A 10,258-nucleotide genomic window follows, 5' to 3' on the forward strand; every position below is an offset into this window, starting at 1 on the left:
TGTTTGTAAACTTTTAACTTAAATTGCTAAAAATGTGAAAAGTTTGTTTTTGTTCCGTAATGTTTGTAAACGTTTGGATTTGTTTTGTAACGTTTGTTAAGGTTTGGCTTAAATCTCTAAAAAGGTGAAACATTTGGATTTGTTTTGTAACGTTTGTAAATGTTTGGCTTAAATTGCTAAAAAGGTGAAACATTTGGATTTGTTTCATAACGTTTGTAAACGTTTGGCTTCAATCATTAAAACATTGTAAACGTTTTGTTTTGTTTCGTAATGGTTATAAACGTTTGGCTTAAATCGCTAAAACGGGGAAACGTTTGGATTTGTTTCTTAACATTTGTAAACGTTTGGCTTCAATCCATAAAAAATTAACGTTTGGATTGGTTTCGTAACGTTTGTAAATGTTCAACTTAAATTGCTAAAAATGTGGAAAGTTTGTTTTTGTTCCATAATGTTTTGTAAATATTTGGATTTGTTTCGTAATGTTTGTAAACGTCTGGTTTAAATCACTAAACAGGTGAAACGTTTCAATTTGTTTCGTAACTTTTGGCATAAATCGCTAAACAGGGGAAACGTTTGGATAAGTTTTGTAACATTTGTAAAAGTTTGGCTTCAATCACTAAAAAATTGTAAACGTTTGGTTTTGTTTCATAATGTTTATAAACGTTTGGCTTAAATCACTAAATTGGGGAAACCTTTGGATTAGTTTCTTAATATTTGTAAACGTTTAGCTTCAATCGATAAAAAGGTGAAACGTTCGGATTAGTTTCGTAACGTTTGTAAACATTTAACTTAAATTGCTAGAAATGTGAAAAGTTTGTTTTTGTTCTGTAATGTTTGTAAATTTTGGATTTATTTCGTAATATTTGTAAACATTTGTCTTAAATCGTTAAAAGAAGTGAAACGTTTGGATTTGTTTCATAACGTTTGTAAATATTTGGCTTAAATCGCTAAAAAGGAGAAACGTTTGGATTTGTTTTGTAACATTTGTAAACGTTTGGCTTAAATTGCTAAAAAGGGGAAACGTTTGGATTTATATCGTAACGTTTGTATTTGTTTCATAACGTTTTAAACTTTTGGTTTTGTTTGTAAACTTAAACAAATCCAAGCATTTCACCTTTTTATTAATTTAAGCCGAACGTTTAAAAACGTTAAGAAACAAAATTACGAAACAAATACAAACTTTTTGCCTTTTTAGCGATTTAAGCCAAACGTTTACAAACGTTACGAAGTAAACCAAACGTTTAAAACGTTAGGAAACAAACGTTTGAAACAAATCCAAACGTTTACAAACGTTAAGGAACAAAAACAAACGTTTCACATTTTTAGCAACTTAAGCCGAACGTTTACAACATTACGAAACAAATTCAAACGTTTTGACTTTTTAGAGATTTAAGCCAAACGTTACGAAACAAATCCAAACGTTTCCCCATATTAGCGATTTTAAGCCAAACGTCTAAAAATGTTATGAAACGAATCAAAACGTTTCACCTTTTTAGATATTTAAGCCAAACTTTTACAAAGATTACAAAACAAAATCAAACGTTTCACCTTTTTAGCAATTTAAGCCAAACGTTTACAAACGTTACGAAACAAATCGAAACGTTTCCTCATTTTAGAGATTAAAGCCAACGTTTACAAACGTTACGAAACAAATCCAAATGTTTCACCTTGTTAGCGATTGAAGTCAAACGTTTACAAATATTACGAAACAAATCCAAACGTTTCACCTTTTTAGCAATTTAAGCCAAATGTTTACAATCGGTACGAAACAAAACCAAACGTTTCATATTTTTAGCGACATAAGCCAAACGTTTACAAACGATACGAAAAAATTCAAAGCGTTTCACAGTTTTAGCGATTTAAGTCAAACGTTTACAAATGTTACGAAACAAATCCAAACGTTTCCTATTTTTAGCGAATTAAGCCAAACGTTTTCAAATATTACGAAAAAAAATCCAAATGTTTCCCCTTTTTAGCGATTTAAGCCAAACGTTTACAAACGTTACAAAATAAATCCAAACGTTTCCCCTTTTTAGTGATTTAAGCTAAACATTTACAAAAGTTACAAAACAAATCCAAACGTTTTACCTTTTTAGCAATTTATGCTAAATGTCTTACTGAGTTTAGAAATACTTCTGGCCTTCAAGTTAATAATATGAAGAATCAAGTGTTTTTTTGTAATGTGGAAGATAGTGATAAAAGAAGTATCATGAATATGATTGGCTTTAAAGAAGGGGTTCTGCCCTTGAGGTACCTTGGAATTCCTTTGATTTCTACAAAGCTTTTCTAGAGATGATTGCAAAGGGATAATTGATAAAATCACCAGCATAATTCGCTCTTGGAGCGGTAAGTTACTTTCTTATGCTGGCAGAATGCAATTGATTCAGTCAGTTCTCCTCAGTATGCAAATTTTCTGGGCTACTATTCTTATTCTTCCTAAGAAAGTGATTAATGAAATTCAAAGATTTTGTTCTAAATTCTTATGGTCTGGATCCAGTGAAGGCAGGAACGAAGCTATGGTAGCTTGGAAAGAAATTGAGAAGTTAAAGAAGGAGGGTGGTCTTAGTATCAAAAACATGAAAATCTGGAATAGAGCAGCTAATTGTAACGTTACGAAACAAATCCAAATTTTTCACCTTTTCAGTGATTAAAGCTAAACGTTTGCAAACGTTAATAAACAAAACCAAACATTTCACCTTTTTAGCGATTTAAGCCTAATCGTTTACAATCGTTACGAAACAAATCCAAACTTTTCACCTTTTTAGTGATTAAAGCCAAACGTTTGTAAACATTACGAAACAAATCCAAATGTTTCACCGTTTTAGTGATTGAAACCAAATGTTTATAAACGTTACGAAACAAATAGAAACGTTTCCCCTTTTTAGCAATTTAAGCCAAACGTTTACAAACGTCACGAAACAAATCCAAACTTTTTTCCTTTTTAGCAATTTCAGCCAAACGTTTACAAACGTTACGAAACAAATCCAAGTGTTTTACCTTTTAAGCAATTTAAGCCAAAAGTTTACAAATCCAAGTTTTTTCACCTTTTTAGAAATTTAAGCCAATCGTTTACAAACGTTACGAAAGAAATCCAGACGTTTCACCTTTTTATCGATATAAGCCAAATGTTTACAAACGTTACGAAACAAAATCCAAACGTTTCGTCGTTTTAGTAATTTAAGGCACACGTTTAGAAACATTATGAAACAAATCCAAACGTTTCACCTTTTTACCAATTTAATTCTAATGTTTACAAACGTTACGAAACAAATCCAAATGTGTCATATTTTTAGCAATTTAAGCCAAACGTATAACCTTTTTAGCGATTTAAGCCGAACGTTTATAAACGTTACGTAACAAAATCAAACGTTTGACTTTTTTAGCGATGTAAGCCAAACGTTTACAAATGATGCGAAACAAATCCAAACATTGAAAACGTTAAGAAACAAATCCAAGCGTTTCACCTTTTTAGCAACTTAATCCGAACGTTTTCAAAAGTTACGAAACAAATCCAAACATTTCATCTTTTTAGCGATATAAGCCAAACGTTTACAAACGTTACGAAACAAATCTAATTGTTTCACCTTTTTAGCAATTTAAACCAAACGTTTACAAACGTTACAAAACAAATCCAAACGTTTCACCTTTTTAGCGATATAAGTCAAACGTTTACAAACGTTACGAAACAAATCCAAACGTTTCACCTTTTTAGCGATTTAAGCCAAATGTTTACAAACGTTACGAAAAAAATTGAAACGTTTCCCCTTTTTAGCAATTTAAGTCAAATGTTTACAAACGTTACAAAACAAAACCAAACGGATCACCTTTAGCAATTTAAGCCAAACATTTACAAACATTACGAAACAAACCTAAGCATTTCACCTTTTTAGCAATTTAAGCCAAATGTTTACAAGAGTTACGAAATAAATCCAAACGTTTCACCTTTTTAGCGATTTAAACCAAACGTTTACAAAAGTTACAAAACAAATCCAAACGTTTTCTCATTTTAGCGATTTAAGCCAAATGTTTAAAGAAATACGAAACAAATCCAAATGTTTCACCTTTTTAGCGATTTAAGCCAAACGTTTTACAAACGTTACTAAACAAATCCAAACGTTACTAAACAAATCCAAACGTTTCCCCTTTTTAGCGATTTAAGCCAAACGTTTACAAACATTACGAAACAAATCCAAGCGTTTCACATTTTTAGCAATTTAAGCCAAACGTTTACGAATGTCATGAAAAAAATCCAAACATTTCCCCTTTTTAGCGATTTATGCCAATGGTTTACAAACGTTACATAACAAATCCAAAAGATTCACCTTTTTAGTGATTTATGTTAAACATTTACAAACCTTATGAAAAGAATCCAAATGCTTCAGCTTTGTAGCGATTTAAGACAAACATTTACAAATGTTACGAAACAAATACAAACATATCACCTTTTTTGCGGTTTAAGCCAAACATTTACAAACATTACTAAACAAATCCAAACGTTTCACCTTTTTAGCAATTTAAGCCAAACGTTTACAAACGTTACGAAACAAATCCAAACGTTTCAATTTCAGCCAAACGTTTACAAACATTATGAAACAAATCCAAACGTTTTACCTTTTTAGCGATTTAAGACAAACGTTTATAAATGTTACGGCTTAAATCGTTAAAAACGCGAAAAGTTTGGATTTGTTTAGTAACGTTTTAAACATTTGGTTTTGTTTCATAACCATACAAAACCAAACATTTCACCTTTTTAGCGATTTAAGCCAAACATTTACAAACGTTTCCCCTTTATAGCAATTGAAGCCAAACGTTTACAAACGCTACTAAACAAATCCACACGTTTCCCCTTTTTAGCGATTTAAGCCAAACATTTACAAACGTTACGAAACAAATCCAAATGTTTCACATTTTTAGCGATTTAATCAAAACGTTTACAAACGTTATGAAATAAATACAAACATTTTCCCTTTTTAGCAATTCAAGCCAAAACAAACATTACGAAACAAATCCAATTTTTTCACATTTTTAGCAATTTAAGCCAAACGTTTACAAACGTTAGGAAACAAAACCAAACATTTCACCTTTTTAGTGATTTAAGCCAAACGTTTACAAACGTTACGAAACAAAACCAAACATTTCACCTTTTTAGTGGTTTAAGCCAAACGTTTACAAACGTTTCAGAACAAATCGAAACGTTTCACCTTTTTAGAAATTTATGCCAAACGTTTGGATTTGTTTCGTAACGTTTGTAAATATGGCATAAATCGCTAAAAAGGTGAAACGTTCGGATTGGTTTCGTAATTTTGTTTCGTAACGTTTGTAAACGTTCAGCTTAAATCGCTAAAAAGGCAGAACGTTTGGATTTGTTTCGTAACATTTGTAAACGTTTCACTTAAATCGCTTAAAATGTGAAACATTTACAAACCAAACGTTTAAAAACGTTTCGAAACCAATTAAAATGTTTCACCTTTTTAGCGATTTGAGCCAAACGTTTACAAATGTTACGAAACAAAAGCAAACGTATCACCATTTTAGCGATTTAAGCCAAAAGTTTACAAACGTTACGAAACAAACCCATATGTTTCACCATTTTAAACGTTTGGTTTTGTTTCGTAACGTTTGTAAACGTTTGGCTTCAATCGCTAAAATGGTAAAACGTTTGGATTTGTTTCCTAAACGTCTATAAACCGAGCGAATTAAGCAAAACGTTTAAAACGTTACGATACAAATCCAAACATTTCACCTTTTTATCGATTTAAGCCTAACGTTTACAAAGGCTATAAAATAAAACCAAATGTTTCACCTTTTTAGCGATGTAAGGCAAACGTTTACAAACGTTAGGAAACAAATCCAAACGTTTAAAACGTTACGAATAAAAACCAAATGTTTTACCTTTTTAGAGATTTAAGCCAAACGTTTACAAACGTTACAAAACAAAGCCAAACGATTGCAAACATTACGAAAAAAATCCAAGAGTTTCGCCTTTTTAGCTATTTAGACCAAACGTTTATAAACATTATGAAACAAATCCGAACGTTTCAGCTTTTTAGCGATTTAAGCCAAACATTTACAAAAGTAACGAAACAAAACCAGACGTTTCATATTTTTAGCGATTTAAGCCCAACGTTTACAAACGTTAGGAAACAAAACCAAACATTTTGCCTTTTTAGCGATTTAAGCAAAACGTTTACAAACGTTACGAAACAAATCCAAGCGTTTCCCCTTTTTAGCAATTTAAGCCAAACGTTTATAAACATTACGAAACAAATCCAAACGTTTCAGCTTTTTAGCGATTTAAGCCAAACATTTACAAAAGTTATGAAACAAAACCAAACGTGTCACATTTTTAGCGATCTAAAACGAACGTTTACAATAGTTACGAAACAAAACCCAACATTTCGCCTTTTTTATTGATTTAAACTAAACGTTTACAAACATTAGGAAACGAATCCAAACGCTTCAGCTTTTTAGCGATTTAAGCCGAACATTTACAAACGTTATGAAAACAAATCCAAATGTTTCTCCTTTTTAGCGATTTAAGCCAAACATTTACAAACGTTAAACAAAAGCAAACATTTCACCTTTTTAGTGATTTATGCCAAATGTTTGGATTTGTTTCGTAACGTTTGTAAATATGGCTTAAATCGCTAAAAGGGTAAAACGTTCAGATTGGTTTCGTAATTTTGTTTCGTAATGTTTGTAAACGTTCGGCTTAAATCGCTAAAAAGGTGGAACGTTTGGATTTGTTTCGTAACATTTGTAAACGTTTCGCTTAAATCGCTAAAAATGTTAAACATTTACAAACTAAACGTTTAAAAACGTTTCGAAACCAATTAAAATGTTTCACCTTTTTAGCGATTTAAGACAAACGGTTACAAATATTACGAAACAAAACCAAATGTATCACCATTTTAGCAATTTAAGCCAAACGTTTACAAACATTACGAAACAAACCCAAACGTTTAACGTTTGGGTTTGTTTCGTAATGTTTGTAACATTTGGCTTCAATCGCTAAAATGGAAAAACGTTTGGATTTGTTTCCTAAACGTCTATTAACCGAGCGATTTAAGAAAAACGTTTACAACGTTACGAAACAAATCCAAACATTTCACCTTTTTATCGGATTAAGCCGAACGTTTACAAAGGCTATGAAACAAAACCAAACATTTCACTTTTTTAGCGATGTAAGGAAAACGTTTACAAACGTTACAAAACAAATCCAAACGTTTAAAATGTTACGAATAAAAACCAAATGTTTTACCTTTTTAGAGATTTAAGCCAAACGTTTACAAACGTTACAAAACAAAGCCAAACGATTGCAAACATTAGGAAAAAAATCCAAGAGTTTCGCCTTTTTAGCTATTTAGACCAAACGTTTATAAACATTATGAAACAAATCCGAACGTTTCAGCTTTTTAGCGATTTAAGCCAAACATTTACAAAAGTAACCAAACAAAACCAGGCGTTTCATATTTTTAGCGATTTAAGCCCAACGTTTACAAACGTTAGGAAACAAAACCAAACATTTTGCCTTTTTAGCGATTTAAGCAAAACGTTTACAAACGTTACGAAACAAATCCAAGCGTTTCCCCTTTTTAGCAATTTAAGCCAAACGTTTATAAACATTACGAAACAAATCCAAACGTTTCAGCTTTTTAGCGATTTAAGCCAAACATTTACAAAAGTTATGAAACAAAACCAAACGTGTCACATTTTTAGCGATCTAAACCGAACGTTTACAATAGTTACGAAACAAAACCCAACATTTCGCCTTTTTTATTGATTTAAACTAAACGTTTACAAACATTAGGAAACGAATCCAAACGCTTTAGCTTTTTAGCGATTTAAGCCGAACATTTACAAACGTTATGAAAACAAATCCAAACGTTTCTCCTTTTTAGCGATTTAAGCCAAACATTTACAAACGTTAAACAAAAGCAAACATTTCACCTTTTTACTGATTTATGCCAAATGTTTGGATTTGTTTCGTAACGTTTGTAAATATGGCTTAAATCGCTAAAAGGGTGAAACGTTCAGATTGGTTTCGTAATTTTGTTTCGTAACGTTTGTAAACGTTCGGCTTAAATCGCTAAAAAGGCGGAACGTTTGGATTTCTTTCGTAACATTTGTAAACGTTTCGCTTAAATCGCTAAAAATGTTAAACATTTACAAACTAAACGTTTAAAAACGTTTCGAAACCAATTAAAATGTTTCACCTTTTTAGCGATTTAAGCCAAACGTTTACAAATATTACGAAACAAAACCAAATGTATCACCATTTTAGCAATTTAAGCCAAACGTTTACAAACATTACGAAACAAACCCAAACGTTTCACCATTTTAAACGTTTGGTTTTGTTTCGTAACATTTGTAAACGTTTGGCTTCAATCGCTAAAATGGGAAAACGTCTGGATTTGTTTCCTAAACGTCTATAAACCGAGCGATTTAAGAAAAACGTTTAAAACGTTACGAAACAAATCCAAACATTTCACCTTTTTATCGGTTTAAGCCGAACGTTTACAAAGGCTATGAAACAAAACCAAACGTTTCACCTTTTTAGCGATGTAAGGCAAACGTTTACAGACGTTACGAAACAAATCCAAACGTTTAAAATGTTATGAATCAAAACCAAATGTTTCACCTTTTTAGAGATTTAAGCCAAACGTTTACAAACGTTACAAAACAAAGCCAAACAATTGCAAACATTACGAAACAAATCCAAGCGTTTCACCTTTTTAGCTATTTAGACCAAACGTTTATAAACGTTATGAAACAAATACCAAAGTTTCAGCTGTTTAGTGATTTAAGCCAAACATTTACAAAAGTAACAAAACAAAACCAAACGTTTAACATTTTTAGCGATATAAGCCCAACGTTTACAAACGTTAGGAAACAAAACCAAATATTTTGCCTTTTTAGCGATTTAGGCAAAACGTTTACAAACGTTACGAAACAAATCCAAGCGTTTCCCCTTTTTAGAAATTTAAGCCAAACGTTTATAAACGTTACGAAACAAATCCAAACATTTCATCTTTTTAGCGATTTAAGCCAAACATTTACAAAAGTTATGAAACAAAACCAAACGTGTCACATTTTTAGCGATCTAAACCGAACGTTTACAATAGTTACGAAACAAAACCCAATGTTTTGCCTTTTCTTATTGATTTAAACTAAACGTTTACAAACATTAGGAAATGAATCCAAAGGCTTCAGCTTTTTAGCGATTTAAGCCGAACATTTACGAACGTTACGAAAACAAATCCAAACGTTACTCCTTTTTAGCGATTTAAACCAAACATTTACAAAAGTTACAAAACAAATCCAAATGTTTCACATTTTTAGCGATTTAAACCAAACGTTTACAAACTTTACAAAACAAATCCAAACGTTTCCCCTTTTTAGCGATTTAAGCCAAACGTTTACAAACATTACGAAACAAATCCAAACGTTTTACCTTTTTAGCAATTTAAGCCAAACGTTTACAAATCCAATCATTTCACATTTTTAGAAATTTAAGGCAAATGTTTACAAACGTTACGAAACAAATCCAAACGTTTTTTCGTATAAGAGATTTAAGCCAAACGTTTAGAAACGTTACGAAACAAATCTAAACGTTTCACCTTTTTAGCAATTTAATCTGAACGTTTACAAATGTTAGGAAACAATTCTAAACGTATCACCTTTTTAGCGATTTAATCCAAACGTTTAACCTTTTTAGCGATTTAAGCCGAACGTTTATAAACGTTACGAAACAAAACAAAACGTTTCAACTTTTTAGCGAATTAAGCCAAACGTTTACAAATGTTATGAAACAAATCCAAACGTTTAAAACGTTACGGAGCGAATCCAAGCGTTTTGCCTTGTTTGCAATTTAATCCAAACGTTTACAAACGTTACGAAACAAAATTAAGTGTTTCACCTTTTTAGCAATTTAAGTCAAATGTTTATAAACGTTATGAAACAAATCCATACGTTTCACCTTTTGTAGCGATATTAAGCCAAACGTTTACAAACGTTACAGAACAAATCCAAATGTTTCACCTTTTTAGTGATTTAAGCCAAATGTTTATAAACGTTACTAAACAAATCCAAACGTTTCACCTTTTTAGCTATTTAAGCCAAAACGTTTGCAAATGTTACGAAACAAATACAAACGTTTCACCTTTTTAGAGATTTAAGCCAAACGTTTACAAACGTTACGAAACAAATCCAAACGTTTCACATTTTTAGCGATTTAAGCCAAAGGTTATGAAATTAA

Source organism: Mercurialis annua, linkage group LG2, assembly GCF_937616625.2.
Source record: "Mercurialis annua linkage group LG2, ddMerAnnu1.2, whole genome shotgun sequence".
NCBI lineage: Eukaryota > Viridiplantae > Streptophyta > Magnoliopsida > Malpighiales > Euphorbiaceae > Mercurialis > Mercurialis annua.